This window comes from Symphalangus syndactylus, chromosome 20 (assembly GCF_028878055.3).
Source record: "Symphalangus syndactylus isolate Jambi chromosome 20, NHGRI_mSymSyn1-v2.1_pri, whole genome shotgun sequence".
In the NCBI taxonomy this organism is placed as follows: Eukaryota; Metazoa; Chordata; class Mammalia; order Primates; family Hylobatidae; genus Symphalangus; species Symphalangus syndactylus.
In genome coordinates, this window is record NC_072442.2 from 20,981,899 (window position 1) to 20,997,026 (window position 15,128).

Consider the following 15,128-nt stretch of genomic DNA (forward strand, 5'->3'; position numbering starts at 1 on the left):
GCAGACCAAAGGGGAGGGGATTGTAGAGGGAAAGCATTGTTTTTGGACAGGAGGCCAGCAAGACAAATGGATTCCTACATTCTCAGCATTTCAGAGCCACCCGTTTGGACTTCTGTCCTGCCCTTATTGATCTTTCCAGGGCATTTCCTCAGTGACCAAGAATTATGGATCTTTTTCTGGAATGGGATCCCATACCATTACAATAGATCATTTAAGGAGTTTTATGACCATGCTGCTAGGAACTAGGATTCTAAAGTTTAAAAAGGTCACGTGGTCTTGGAAAGGCAGCCTTGTCTGTCCCCTACCTCGTGGGCTACTCCACCTTCTTCCCTGATTCATGGCTTTGCTCGCTCCCTAAATCACCGACTTTCTCGGCCCCTTGGCTGTGTGGCCATAGAGAAGCTGCTGGGCCTTGAGGAGTCATCCCGTGTTATCCCCTGGAAACAGGACCTCGGTCCTTTCTCCCAGATGTTCTTTCTCACCTCCCGCCAACCCCTGTGCCAGCCCTCAGCACCACAGCCTGAGAAGTCATGCTTTCTTTTGTACTGTGTCCACGGATGTGTGCCCAGCCTGTCATAGGTGCCAGTGAGTATTTAGTGAATAAAGGAGTAAAGGAATGCATGGATCCATCATGAATTATAGCTGCCTAGCTGGCACTTGCTAGATGGGGCAAGGAGGGAAGTAGACAGGGCAGAGGAATTGCTCCGTTGCTGTTCCTGAAGCTCTGGGGTTGGGAGGGAATGGAGGAGGAGAGCACATTCTGTCCCAAACCCCTCTAGATTCCCAGGAGATACCCATACACTCCAGCCCTGCCTAGTCTCTCCCAACCAGCCTTGGCTGGCTTTGGATCTTCCTCTAGGGCCCTCAGGGGGGAATCAGAAGTAGACCCTGAGGCAGCCATGGGCATTCACAGTCTGGTTTATTCAGCACAGCTCTGGCACCAAACTCACTCCATGGCCTATGGGTATTTCAGGCCCATGGGGTGAACCCCTTTCAGCCCTGTTTTCTCCTCTGTAAAATGGAGGTGAGAATACCCACGTGTTCTAGTAGGAATAACTCAAGACACAGAATGTGAAGTGTTAGCAGAGTGTCCAGTGCCTCTGAGTGCCTCTCTCCTCCCTTCTATTTACTTTTAAGGCCACTCATCCTCTTCCAGGCCTTGTCTGACCCATGGCTTCTGCTTCCTCCCCCCATGGCTGGGGCTACTGGATCCTTAGCTGCAAGCTTAGCCCTGCCCGTGGTTCCTAGGACGAATCCTGAGGCTTCAATAGTTCCAGACGCCCACTCTTGGAGTTGGCTTGCTATTCCTGTCCTGACCTCCGCCCTGTTCTGAAGAATGCAGAGGCCAGGTGTGGTGGCTCACGCCTGTAATCCTGGCGCTTTGGGAGGCTGAGGTGGATGGATTGCTTGACCTCAGAAGTTTGAGACCAGCCTGGGCAACATGGCAAAACCTGGTCTCTAAAAAAAATACAAAAATTAGCTGGGCGTGGTGGTGTGCGCCTGTAGTCCCAGCTACTTGGGGCGGGGGGTGGCTGAAGTAGGAGGGTAGCTTGAGTTGGAGAGGTTGAGGCTGCAGTGAGCCAAGATCCTGCCACTGCGCTCCAGCCTGGGCGACAGAGCAAGATTCTGTCTCCAAAACAAAACAAAACAAGAATGCAGAGCGCGGTGTCCAGCTGGGTGGAGCCCAGAACTGCAGAGCTGTGCTGAAAGATACTCCTGAGGCCACCACCACTCCCACGGTGCCTTCCTTCTTCACACACACCCAGAACGTGCAGTTTGCATCACTCATGTAGAAATTACCAAAGTTATTAATCACAGCGTATGAGTATGTGTATGTGTGTGTGTGTTTGTGTGTGAGAGTTTGAATGTGTGTATGAGTGTGTGTGTGAGTGTGTGTGTGTGTGTGTGTGTATGGAGGAGGGGTGGTGATGCTGTTGTTGCTCCTTCAGTTACAGTAATGGCACTCAACCTAACTACACATTAGATTCTCCTAGAAAGACTTTTGAAAATGCCAATATTCAGGCAGAAGCTTTGATTTCATTGGTCTGGAGTGGACCCTGGACATTGGGAACTTTATTAGTGCTATTAACACTTCCAGGTAAGTCTAGTGTGCAACTGGTGTTGGGTACGATGGAACAACTGGTGTTGGGAACTGATGTGAGCTCCCTGGCATCAGGGATTTGGCTTTATCTATTTTGTCTCCTTGGAGGTGCCTGGCTTAGTACTCAGTGCATGTAAATGGATCAGGAGTCCCTGCCTCTGGGACACTTCGCCTGACCACCCTCCTCCCTCCCATGCCTGGGCTAGGTGTTGTGCTCTTACTGCACTGGGTCTGATTTCCTGTTTACTGTCTGTCTTTTTCAACAGACAATGGACTGCCCTAGGGCAGGATTCAGATTTTCATCTCTGGCTCCTTTGTCAAAACCCTCACACATCAGAATGTATCGGTGCCACTTGGGTCTGAGGACATCTTATCCCTTCTTTTCAGGCTCCCTGGTAGTTAATGAAGCCTCTCTTTTCTTCTAGACATTGTTTCTTTGCTTTGGGAAATGGTTCTCAAACCCTCATAACCTCTATCTTAGTTATACCTTTCGCTGCGTATTATTATTATTATTATTATATTTTGAGACAGAGTCTCGCTCTGTTGCCCAGGCTGGAGTGCAGTGGCGTGATCTCAGCTCACTGCCACCTCTGTCTCCCAGGTTCAAGTGATTCTCCTGCCTCAGCCTCCTGCGTAGCTGGGATTACAGGCATGCACCACCACGCCTGGCTAATTTTTATATTTTTAGTAGAGATGGAGTTTCACCATGTTGGCCAGGCTGGTCTCAAACTCCTGACCTCAAGTGATTGACTCACCTCGGCCTCCCCAAGTGCTGGGATTACAGGCCTCAGCCATGGCATCTGGCCTTTTGCTGTGTATTAAATTACCCCACACCTTAGCAATTTATAACAAATGGTTTCTGTGGGTCAGGAGTTGGGAGTAGCTTAGTGGAGTGATTCTAGCGGAGGTCTCTTGTGAGGTTGTAGTCAAGATGCCAGCAGGGGGCTGCAGTATTTGAAGACTTAACTGGGGTTGGAGAATCTATACTCTGAGGGTCAATGCATGCAAGTGAGAGAGCACCCAAGCCAGAGGCCACGATCTTTTAAAATGCATAATACAGGAAGGGGAACATCACACACCGGGGCCTGTTGTGGGGTGGGGGGGAGGGGGGAGGGATAGCATTAGGAGATATACCTAATGTTAAATGACTAGTTAATGGGTGCAGCACACCAACATGGCACATGTATACATATGTAACAAACCTGCACGTTGTGCACATGTACCCTAAAACTTAAAGTATAATAAAAAAAATAAAATACATAATAATCACTTCCTTCATAGGTCGCCTAGACCAAGCCTGTTGCAACGTGGGTGGGAACTACACAAGGAGGAAGAACCAGGTGTTGGAGTGTGACTACCGCAGGCTGCATGCTGGGAGCCAGCCTGGAAGTCCAGAGAGGGCACCCGGTCCTGATCCCAGCCTCTGGTCATCATCCTCTTGAACACAAATATCTGTTTGCCCCTCTGATGTGCAGGAACAGTGCAAGAGGTGAGTGTCATCCTGGCCTCTTTTTGATTTTTTTGGAGAAGGGCTAATAGAAAATGTCCTCTTGGCTATCAGTCCTGAGCTCCTTAATAATGCCTGAACTCTGTAGAAATTTGGAAATTGAAACCTAAGAGTAAGCTCTAGAAACAAATACCTCCAGGATGTGAGCTTATTTTTCACAGCCATGGTGTTTGAAGCCAATGGAAGTGCGGGCGAAGGAGAGACTGAGAAATGCTGCCCACGTGGGCTCTGAAAAAGGCTCAGGTTGGTGGAGTCCCAGCCTCTGCGTGATGTGGCAGAGGGCAAGGCCAACCTTATCATCAGGTGGAGCTGACTCCCTGAGGGAGGCGGCAGGTGCAGTGGGCGGGGGCGCCACGAGCACTAAGCTCCATCAGATCTGGGTGGTTCCTTTCCTGCTTCCATTTGCCATGTGGCCTCCACCAGCTGTTCGCTCCCTGGGGCCTCAGTTTACCCGTCCATCAAATGAATTGGTTGGACTGATACATTACTTATGAGGCTTTTAAAAAACAGTGGCACCTTCATTTTCCAAATTACACCTTACAACAAATAAAGTGAATACAATGTTACTGCCTCATTACAATATATGAGATAATATTATGAAAGCTAATATGCAAGAATAAATGCTTAGTGTGTTCCTAAAGCTGTTCTTAAATGCTTTGGATACGTTAACTGATTTAATCCCACAGTGGCCCTGTGAGATAACTACTGTTTCTTTTTTTTTTTTTGAGATGGAGTCTCGCTCTGTCACCCAGGCTGGAGTACAGTGGCATGATCTCGGCTCACTGCAAGCTCTGCCTTCCGGGTTCATGCCATTCTCCTGCCTCAGCCTCTCGAGTAGCTGGGACTACAGGTGCCCGCCACCGTGCCTAGCTAATTTTTTGTATTTTTAGTAGAGACGGAGTTTCACCGTGGTCTCGATCTCCTGACCTCGTGATCCACCCGCCTTGGCCTCCCAAAGTGCTGGGATTACAGGCGTGAGCCATTGCGCCCGGCCGATAACTACTCTTTTTAATCATCATGCCATTTTACAGAGGAGGCAGCCACAGCACAGAGAGGTGAAGTAGCTTACCCAAGGTCACACAGCTTGTAAGTGACTTGAACTCATGGAGAGAGGCCATAAGGCCTTGCTCTTGGCCCTTCTGCTATACAAATAGAAGCAGAGCGGCTCTGGTGGAAGTGAGGGAGGAATGCTGGAAGCCGCCCAGCTTGTTACCCTTCTCCTTTCCTCTTTTTCCACTGAGCACCCCGTTAAACACAGTTGGCCTCTTGGGCTTATGGAGCAGCTTTTGAGCTCTGACATTTGATGAGCTATGACCCCCATATTTCTCTACATAGTCTCTGCAGACACATGCACCTGAACTATCTGGGATGCTTTATTCAAATCCGGATTTCTATGCCACTTACCAGGTTCATGGGATCAGACTCTCTGGGTAGAGCCCAGGAGACTCCATGTTAATCAGCGCACAAGTGGGTCTCGGCTCACTGCCATGGAAAAACTGCTGCATTTTGAGCAGGTAGGCAGCTTAATCACCACCACTGGGCTTGGAAAGGACTGGATTTAGCACTTTCCTTAGGGAGGAGGAGGCCTCCTTAGGGAGGAGGAGGCCTCCTTAAGGAAGGTCTCTTTAAGGAGAGTGGGAATAATCTCTGTGCCCAGGCAGTGCTAGACAGTCTGTCAAACTTGACCTCACTTCAGGCCACCCGCTCAGGTTGTTGTAACCGAGAGTGAGCCAGGAACTTCAACTGCCCAAGAGCAAAGCCTGGGTCATGGTCATTGTGACATTCCAGGCCACAGTTAATCGGCACATCTGTGAATGCACCAGGTGATTTCAGAACATTTTTTATGCTTCAGAGTGAAAACAATTTTTATGACTCTTCAGTACAGCCCAGGAATCGGAGAAACAAATGCTGTTAAACATTCATGTATTAATTATTGCCATTCCTTGCTATTCCTACCACCCAAGAGCTGATTATGAGCTGAGGGTATCTTTGCAATGAGAATTCTAGCTTATTGTGGCCTCTCCCCAGGGTACTCTTTGGCTGTTAGATTTGGGGGAGGGTCATTAATAAATGCATTGTAGTCACAGGGTAATAATCCTGTTGTGATCAGAAGTATAGCTGTTCTACTTAAAGAAACACTGTCCAAGCAGAAAAGAATGAACAAGGATATGGGACAGAAAGACAGGGTCAGTGGGGAAGCATGAAAATCACTCGCGAGTTCATTCTTGTGTCTGCACCTGCAGAACATACTCTGTTTGGCCAGTGTTTGAGTCACAGCTACACCATGCTCTAGCATTTACTCAGAGGGATACCTGGTACAGTGTTTAACTGGGAGGTTGTATTAATTAGTATGCCTAACTATGTCCAGCACACGAGGAGCTGGAAGGATAGTTTGGTGAATGGCCACCTGGGATTAATCACCCAGTCCAGTACAGTCGTATTAATTTGGTGCCCAGCAATGTTCAGCACACAAGGAGCCCCAGGAGGGACAGTTTGGAGAGAGACCACGAGAGGGCGGCAGTGAGTCCACAGTCTGGCTGATCCCCCTCGTCCACGGACAGGGCCCCTCTCAGGGCTATGAAGCGTGGAGGAGCAAGTGAGCGGCCTCAAAGCTTAAAACTTTATTTGCTTCACAGCAAATGTATCCCTGGGCCTCACCTGTGTTCCTGTTTTGGAGTTCTGAGATAGCAGGGAGTTCTGTTTCTGGGAATCTGCCTCTTCCCCAGGGGGAAATGACAAAGGGTATTTTGAAATTGACATTCAGGCCCTGGGGTTAAGCCTGTGGAACCAGCAGGCTAGAGGATGCTTGCCTCACCTGTCTGGGTGTGTGGGTGCTGGAATCATGTTGGACTAATTTGGAAAAGCAAAAACTTTGAAGAGAAGGTGCTGATGTTGGCATTGCTGGCTTATGGCAGCCAGGAGTCTGAATAATAATAATTATTATTATTTCATAACAGGCAGGCAGGAATTCTACAGACAAAGTTCAATAACCTCAACGCAGTCTCATGGCGAACTGGCAGATTGAGTCTCGGGACTTGGGACTCAGGCTGGGCTGGGTCCACACAGCACTTTGCTTCTTGGGGGAGAAGCAGCAAATAAAGGCCTCTGGAGCTGGGTGAGCAGGGGCTCAACACTGTAGTCGGCCAAGAGATATCTTTTGAAGGATGCAAATCAGCTGGAATTGAATGAATTATTTGGCTCTGCATGGGGAGGTGGGAGGTAAAGAAGGCCCCTGGATAATCCACCTGCCACTTGGGGCCAGCCTTGCTGACAGTTATTCACTCTGAGTGTGGCACACAAGGACACAAGAGGTACAGTAGCCATGGTGACTGTAGGACAGGGATGGCCCAGTTCTGATGTGGCCAAGGCCCCCAAAGTCCTGGAGACAGAAGTAGCCACACGACCAAGGAGTCAGCTTCTCCCAGTGGGTATGCACGTCAGGGTGCACAGCCCAGCAGGGGTCCCGTGAGAGCCTGCTAAGAGGCTGGCAGAGACGGGCAAGGAAGATGTTGGATCCGACTGGCAGAGCTGGAGGGACTATTGAGAATCTTCTAGTCTACAGTGCGGGTGGATTTGAGTTCTGGGAGGGGAAGGAATTGCTCAAGTCACGTAACCTGATGGCACTGCTAGGACTGGAGCCCAGCATTCCTGCCCCACGGTCATCATCTACCCTCAAAGGCCATACCTCGCAAAACCTCATCCCCGCTCCTCAGAGCCCTGATGTGGGGCCTCTGAAGACACCTGACAAGAGGGGACCCAGGCTGTTCCTCTAGGTGTGCATGGCAGGCAGGCCCCTTCTCCCATCACCCGGCACCTGGGCGGACAGGGAGGCCCTCTGGCAACTGCGGGCAGTGTGGTTCAGCCAGGGCTAGGGGGCCCTCTGCTGGGCTGCCGCTTCCTGGCCTGTGGGATGGCTGAGCAAAGCCAGCTGGCTGGATGGGTTCCGGGGCTGCATAGAGGAGCACCTTTTCAGGAAGGGTCAGGGATGGCAAAATTCTGACCCATGGCACCTCTCTCCAAGTCCCCCCACTCCTTCCTGTCATTGCTGTCCCTGCCAGGAGGCCTTGTGCCCTCTGCTCAGGACCCCTTCTTGGGCTTCCCACCAGCCCCCCAAACCTCCAGTCCTACCTGCTCCCCATTCTAGCTCCTGCTAATATGATACCGAATCTTAAAGGGTCAATGAATTATTTCCCCCGTTTCTGAAGGCCTGCATTTGCAGAGCATTAGGACTCCTCGGAGAAACTGAGTCTTACCCTGCAGGAGTGACCTGAAGGCCCACCGGCTCCTGCTGTGGGCTGAGGCCCACCTGTGGGGGGCCCTGAGGTGTCTTTGTAGGGGCAGCAGCTTGCAGTAATTCTGACCACGGTTGGAATCCTGCCCCTTTCTAGTTCTTTGACTTTGAGCAACTCACGAAACTTCTCTGACCCTCTGTTTCCTCATCTGTGAAATAGGAACAATAATTCCCATCTCCCAGAATTGCCTTGGGTGTTAAGTGAGAGGACGCAGTAAAGAGTCCCTCGCAGGACTCAGTGACTATCAGTTTCTTTCATTGAGATTTTCAGTTTTCTCATCTGTGGAGTAAGAATTCTTGTTTGCCCTAGATTATAGCTTTGAAAATCCAAGTGTTTTGAAAATCCAAGTGTTACTTTTATTTGTGGTGCCATGAATTCCCACAAGAACGGGCACACGAGAGTGCCACCTCTGGTGCAGACACAGACACTGAAGCCATGTGGCGTTGCAGTATCCCTGAAAACTGCCTGCCGCTCTGCACCGTGCAGTCCTGGGGCTGCTCAGAACAAAGGCCAGGGCAACCCCTGGCTCCCCCTACCCCACCCACCGCAAGCCCAAGAGAGATCAGTGCACAATCAAGCCAGGTTGCAGGAAGGAAAGTGATCTACACAGCAAGTGGGTAACAAGAAGTGTCAGGACACTCATCTTCTGAGCTGGGCCTCAATCTTCTTTTTGCAGATTCTTCTCTTTTCTCTTAAGGAAAAGATCCTTCTCTTTTCTCTTCGTTCTGTGATGAAGGACTCTAGCTCTGAGGTCAAATTCCAGCAATGGACTCACAGTCTTTGTCATCTTGGTAAAGTACTCGGTCTCTCTGAAACTTTGTTTCTTGATTTCTAAAGCGAGGATTACAAAGCCATCTTTATTTTTTATGTATTTATTTTTTGAGACGGAGTCTCACTCTGTTGCCCAGGCTGGAGTGCAGTGACACCATCTGGGCTCACTGCAACCTCCTACTCCCAGATTTAAGCAATTCTCGTGCCTCAGCCTCCCGAGTAGCTGGAATTACAGGCACCTACCACCACATCCAGCTGATTGTTTTGTATTTGTAGTAGTGATGGGGTTTCACCATGTTGCCCAGGCTAGTCTCGAACTCCTGGCCTCAAGTGATCCAACCACCGGGACTCCCAAAGTACTAGCATTACAGGCGTGAACCACCATGCCCGGCTAGGATCATAAAACCTTCTGCAGAGGGTTGCTTAGAGGTTTAAGTAGCATGATGTATTCCTGGCTCCTAGCACAGGGCTTGGCTTCTGGCAGGTTCCCTTCCCATGTGAACACTGACTCAGAGAATGACACTTTCCCGTTGTTATAAATAATCTCGAAGACACCCAGTTCTGTGCTCTGTCTCTGTGCTTGGAAAGGCCCTCTGTGCTCACTCTGCCAACTAGTCATCTACTCACGGCTAATGTAGCTCCAGGGAGGGGAAGCTCACCCTTCACTGGGCTGCAATCTCAGAACAGCTGGGACGGAGGGGAAGTTCCCGCTCTCATGATGTAAGTGCTGTCTCCATGCAGTTCTCATCCGTAGTATAGCCTCAGGAAATTGATCAATCTTTCTTTCTCTAAATCAACTCTTCGGATGACCCCTGCGCCTTCTTGTCTCTGTCAGTCATACACTCAGGGGTCAGCCTCAACCTTCTCCTGCTCCTCTCAGCTTTGAGCAGGCATCTTTCACTTTCAGGAGCAACTCAGCATGCCCCTGGGCCAATGCTGGTGTCCTAGTCTGGCTGGGCTCAGGAGTTTCTCTCACGATCCCCAGGCTCAGCCTCTGAGATTCTGCCCAGTTCTTGCTAATCCCTGCCTCCAAAATCTTTGCCCTCTAATCAGAATGTGCTGATATACTGTTGTTGGGTTCCTTATATAGAGACACTCTGCATAGAATCCCCATTTTAGCCTTCCCAGTACATCGTCAGGGTGAGTACTATTATTCCCATTTCACAGAGGAGGAAACAAAGCCTCTGAGAGATTGGCTGACTTGCCCAAGATTGCACAGCCAGCAAATTGTGAACCAGAAGTGGAAGCTTGGTTTGATTGGAGATGACAGAATGAGTTCTCCCCATACAGGCATGATAGAGATGAGAATTTATATAAAACAAGAAAGGTGGTCTTTTACCAGTATTGTTTCTGTATGTTCTGGGTGAAGTGTAGACTCATTAGGAGGTGTGCACTAGGAGGGGGTGTCACAGCTTGTTAGGTTGTATATACATATGGCTAACAAGAAGGATGGTGGGGAGGTGCTGGCTTGGTGTGGCAGCTTAGCTGAGTTGGGTCATGCTGCTGCTCACAAGAATGAGGTCACCAGTTTGATTCCCTCCACCTCCATCCACTCACCTGCCTCCCAAATGTTATTTATTTGTTTGTTTATGTAGAGACAGGGTCTCATTATATTGCGCAGACTGGCCTTGAACTCTTGTCCTCAAGTGATCCTCCTGCCTCAGCCTCCCAAGTAGTAGACTACAGGTGCACACTACAGCGCTGGGCTTCCTCCCAGATGCATTTAACTCAGTCATAAGTGAGTCCAGCTGAGAGTGTAGACAGTGCCTAGGGAGCCCAGCAGCTCCCCTGGGAATGTGATTCCAGGGCACAGGAAAGGCCAAAGGTCCTTGTGACCCTCAAAGTCTATCTTCGTTATACCTACAATATGAACCCCAGTCTCTTCTGTTCCCCCGTCACCGATACCTGTGTCATTCCTCTCTCTGTACTCTTATTTGTGACATTCCCTCTACTTGGGCTGCCTTCCCCTCACTGAGTCCTGTAGTCGGCCTCAGTCATGTGCATGGAACAGGAGGGCTTGCTGGCTGAGTTGTGTGCCTACGCGGCTAGACTGTGCAACACTTCCTAGCATTCCCTGCCACCAGGTCTTTCTGAGTAGGGCGGACACGAGAGAGTCATGTGGGAGGTGTGGAGGGCAGAGTGAAGCAGCCCCTTTGTAGCTCACATATCTTGTCACTTAGCTGCTGGCTGTTTGTGTGAGGCTACCGCTCCACCACCCCTTGGAAATATCTACAGTTTCTCTGCCTCCTGGCCAAATGAGTGAGCTTTGTTCTGTGATGAAGGACCCTGTCTTCTGCAGGAAACCCTCGCCATCAAGGTCAGAGCAATAAAACTGACAGGGGTCTTAGTCCAACCTCGTGTAATTCCAGCTCGGGCTCACAGATTCTGGCTTATCCTTGTTATCCCTCACTTTATCTCCATCTTCCCCTCCCTACCTCCTGCCTTGCAGACATGGAGATCCAGCATCAAATGCAAATACCTCTGCCTTACCTAGATAGACTGACCAGCTCCCACAATAGCAGAAGATCAAGTCTCTGTAACAAATCCCTTATTATTTATGTATCTTAGCAGCTTTGCTTTTCTTACTGAACTTGAATTGTGGTATCAACATGGGTGGTGGCTGATGGTGGCCTATGACTCCTATCCATCCTTTGGAGCCCAGCTCAAGACTCACCTCCTCCAGGAAGCTTTCCCAGACCCCATTAGTCATCAGTGGTCACTTCTGACTGAGCTATTACAGCATTTACTGCCTGTTCTGCTTTAGGTTGTAAGTTATCTTTCCACTCATGGGTATCTTCTTGTCTTAGGTCAAAATTTCCTGCACTTCACACATACAAATCTCTAGTCTCTTCCTGAAGATTCTGATTCTGTGAGCCTTCACCTAGAATAATATGGTGACCAAAAAAGTGTGAGGAATTCAGCCCCAAGTAAACTGTGAGCCCTAAGATGACAGGAACTAAGTCTCTGTTTTATGTGTCAGGGACTGCACATATCCAGCAAAAATAGTAGATTTGAAAGTGGAGGTTACCCAACCAGCCTTTTCTGGAGCAACATCCTGTCTTAGAATTCCCATTAAGTGAGATCTCTCAGATGCTTTTCTTTCTTCCTACAGGGCAGCAGAGGATGAAACCCCAAGCAGTCAGGTGCTGGGGACGTCATTCATCCTGATGATCCTGATGGGGTTAATTCTTACTAGTCATGTCTCCCTCACTCTGATCAAGCCACCCTAGGACTCCTTCTCCTCTATTGCTTTGGAAGGAGGACTATTCTTTCTGGCTCCAGGAGTCCACCCCCAATCTCCCAGCATGTCCCCTGGAGCTGAGTCTGACAGATCCAGGCTCTTCTGCTTTTTCTTTGGGGCTTTCTCTCCACTTGTTTCTCTTATACATTCTAGCTCAAACCTGTGCCCAACACAGAGTAGGCACCCAGTAAGAATGAGTGCTGGATTGTCCATCATCAGGGCCAGGTTGGCCCTGGCTGTATAAGGGCCTGATGAGGGCAGCAAAGGGGTGGGCATTGGTGGTACTCTGGGCAGGCTGAGATCCTGGTTGCCTAGCGTCTGAGAGATGGAAAGTCCATCAACCAGACCTGGGCTGCCCACTCCTTCTCCTCCCCTCCCCAGAAAACCCCAGATTCCCCACTGTAAACAGTTCTGTGATTGTGTCTCCTGGGAAGGTCAAATCTGATGTCCATGTGGGAAGCTTTTATAAGAATTCCTCATGGTTGAATGCATCTGTTCCCTAATCAAAACACAGGCAGATTCCTCATGCTGGGCCTTAATTTGCTGAACTTGCACATAATTGAGACAGATTATCTCTATTTTCCAGCTAGTCATTTTATATTTCGGGGGTGATGCTGGGCTGGCTCAGGATGTTTCTGGTCGGAAGCCCCATCTGCTACCTGTGCAGGAGGGCTGGGCGCCCTGTGTGCCTACTTCCTTCTATGATCTAACAATAGAGAATGCAGGTGGATGCCTGGTGCAGGAAGGAAGGAGAAATACTGTTCTTCTGCAGATGTGTGTGCCAAGGAGGAGGTGATGGACAGTAGGGTCCACTGTCCAGTGGGCAGATCTAAGGAAAGAGAATTTCTTACCTGATTCTTCAAGGAAAGCCAGAATCAGGGCCCTAAACCCACTCAAAAACCAAGGAACAGCTAAAGCCTTTATGTTCCAAACTGGACTCTCAGAAGTAGCTGAAACCAAGTGACTCTTACCAGAAACCAACTCTGGAGTAGTTGCCTTGCTAGAAGCCTAATCAACTCTGGACTGAGAGGTACAGCCAGGGTGGCAGAGGAGAGTGCTCCAGTGGGTGAAAAATGACCAGGAGTGGGGTGTTGTGTGTCCCACTTTATGGAAATCATACTTGGAAAAACTGAATCAAAAACAACAAAACTCTGACGAAGAGGGTCATCATGAACAATGGGAATATCAGGAATATCCCTTTAAAGAGAACCCCCTGACACATGCGTGGTATCTGTGGGCTTACCAGTGTTGCATTTACACACTCATTTTAGGGACATGTGCCTAAAATGAAGTACATCTGTTAATCAGGGTACAGAGAGGCTTTGTGCTGAGGGGGAAAGAACTGGATAGGGGGTCATGGAGCCTGGTTCTGCCACTTTCTCACTGACAGACCTGGAGCAAATCACTGTCCCAATCCAGGCCTCTGACTCCCATTGGACAGAGGGTAGAACTGGATTAGGTGATCTTTAAGGCCACTTTTGGCTTTGACATTTTCTGTAGGAAGAGGAGGAAGAAGACGGAGCTGCATGGAGGCCCTACTGTATTGCAGATGTTCATTTGACCCAATGCCTTGGTAACCCCAAAAGGAAGTGATGCTCAAACAGTTAAGCAATGCATCCAAGGTGAGAAGGTGTCAGGGCCAGTGAGTGTCATTACCACGCCCTCGTAGGAGGTGGCAGGGAGGATTGGAACCTGGGCCTGGCCGACCCGTGTATGTGGTGTGTGTGTGTGTGTGTGTGTGTGTGTGGTTTCCAGCTGTGATCCTATAGGACAGGTGAGGCAGGGAGCCAGTGGACTTGCAGTACTGCTTCTGTTTTAAATCAAGACAAAGCTTGGGGCCATCACATGGGCTTCCTGTGGGGAAAAAGGGAGACCAATCCATTTAATTAACACCCCACCAGACCTCTGGAACTCTCCCTCCAGCCAGAGCACCAGCAACCCTGATAGCAACTGGGCTGCCCCACCACAAACCTTTAAGCAATTCATTTTCTACACTTATAATAAATAAGTCAATGAAAAAAATGTTCGACATAATTTCCCCAGAGAATGGAAGAAAGAAGCAGCATGAATTGGAAGCTCCTATTATCTTCTGTTGTCTTGTCTCTGATGACAGATAATGGCGGCTGGTGAGGGGGATTGGCTGGCAGGGAGAATAATGCTTGGGTAAAGGTGGCCTTTAGAATATATCATCCCGCATCCAACTCAAAAAGAGAAGAAAAAAGCAAAAAACAAGGCAATGCTAGCCATGCTGCTCTGTTCAGGCCTCCCTTCCATCTACATCTAGCCAAGTTGCAGCCCCTTTTACTATTAGAAACCATTGCATGAATCACCCTATTTGCTGCTGCTTTTCCCCTGTGCCTTCAGAGAGCTGATTAATTTGTCCGATACCAGCAACTCGTCACGAAGGTCTTAATTAAGAAAGAAATAGCCACCTTGTGAATTCCCTGGGCATCAATAGCCCTAGGGATGTCTCTTGTGCCTTTCTGCCTGCTGCTCAGGGAATGGTGAGGAAAAGAAGACAGAGGCAGGCTCCGATTCAATGGGATTACAATATTGGAGGCAGTAAGAGAGCCGAGTGGCCAGGAAACTCCAGGACACTTCAGGAGGAAAGAATAATAGAGAGTTTGGCCAAATGAGTCAGCTTCCAAGGCTGAATCCAACTGGCTGGGGGCTCCCACAAGGCGAGTGAACTTTGGGGACATCTTGGGTTTGGACTAAATTTTTAAGATTAGCTTTAAAAACGACAGTTAGAAGTATAGCAATTATTTTCAACCCTGACTTCCCTGTAGGGGAGCTTTTAAAATACAGTGATGCCCAAGCCCCACTTCACTCCAATCCAATCAGAATCTCCAGGGAGTAGGAACCAAACACTGATGTATTTTAAGAGCTCTCTGGCTGATTCTGTGGTGCACCTGGGGCTGAGAACCACCAAGGATGGTACAGAGTGCATTTCTTCACGTGTGCTCTCTGGGCCAGTGGCATCAGCATCAACATCAGCTGGAAGCTTGTCAGAACTGCAGAATGTCAGACACCACCCCAGAACTACTCAAGCAGAATCTGCAAGATCCCTAGCTCATTCTCATTCACCTCCAAGTTTGAGAAGCAATAGTTTAGACAACAGATTGTTTGGGGTTTTATTTGGACTCCAGCATTGAGGCACATTACTCAACTTCCTTGAAACTCAGTTTCGCTGTATGTAAAATGGGACTAATGATA

The 15,128-nt window shown here is 49.1% G+C and overlaps 1 protein-coding gene and 1 long non-coding RNA gene across 3 annotated transcripts in view; one reads left to right on the plus strand and one right to left on the minus strand.

Moving 5' to 3' along the window:
* ASIC2 (acid sensing ion channel subunit 2) overlaps positions 1-15,128 on the minus strand; it is a 1,112,670-nt gene that overhangs the window by 484,545 nt on the left and 612,997 nt on the right. The window lies entirely within an intron of this gene.
* LOC129470000 (uncharacterized) overlaps positions 1-15,128 on the plus strand; it is an 81,320-nt gene that overhangs the window by 5,402 nt on the left and 60,790 nt on the right. The window contains exon 2 of the long non-coding RNA XR_010118023.1: positions 3,383-3,590. This is a non-coding gene — a long non-coding RNA (uncharacterized lncRNA). The remainder of the gene's footprint in view (positions 1-3,382; positions 3,591-15,128) is intronic.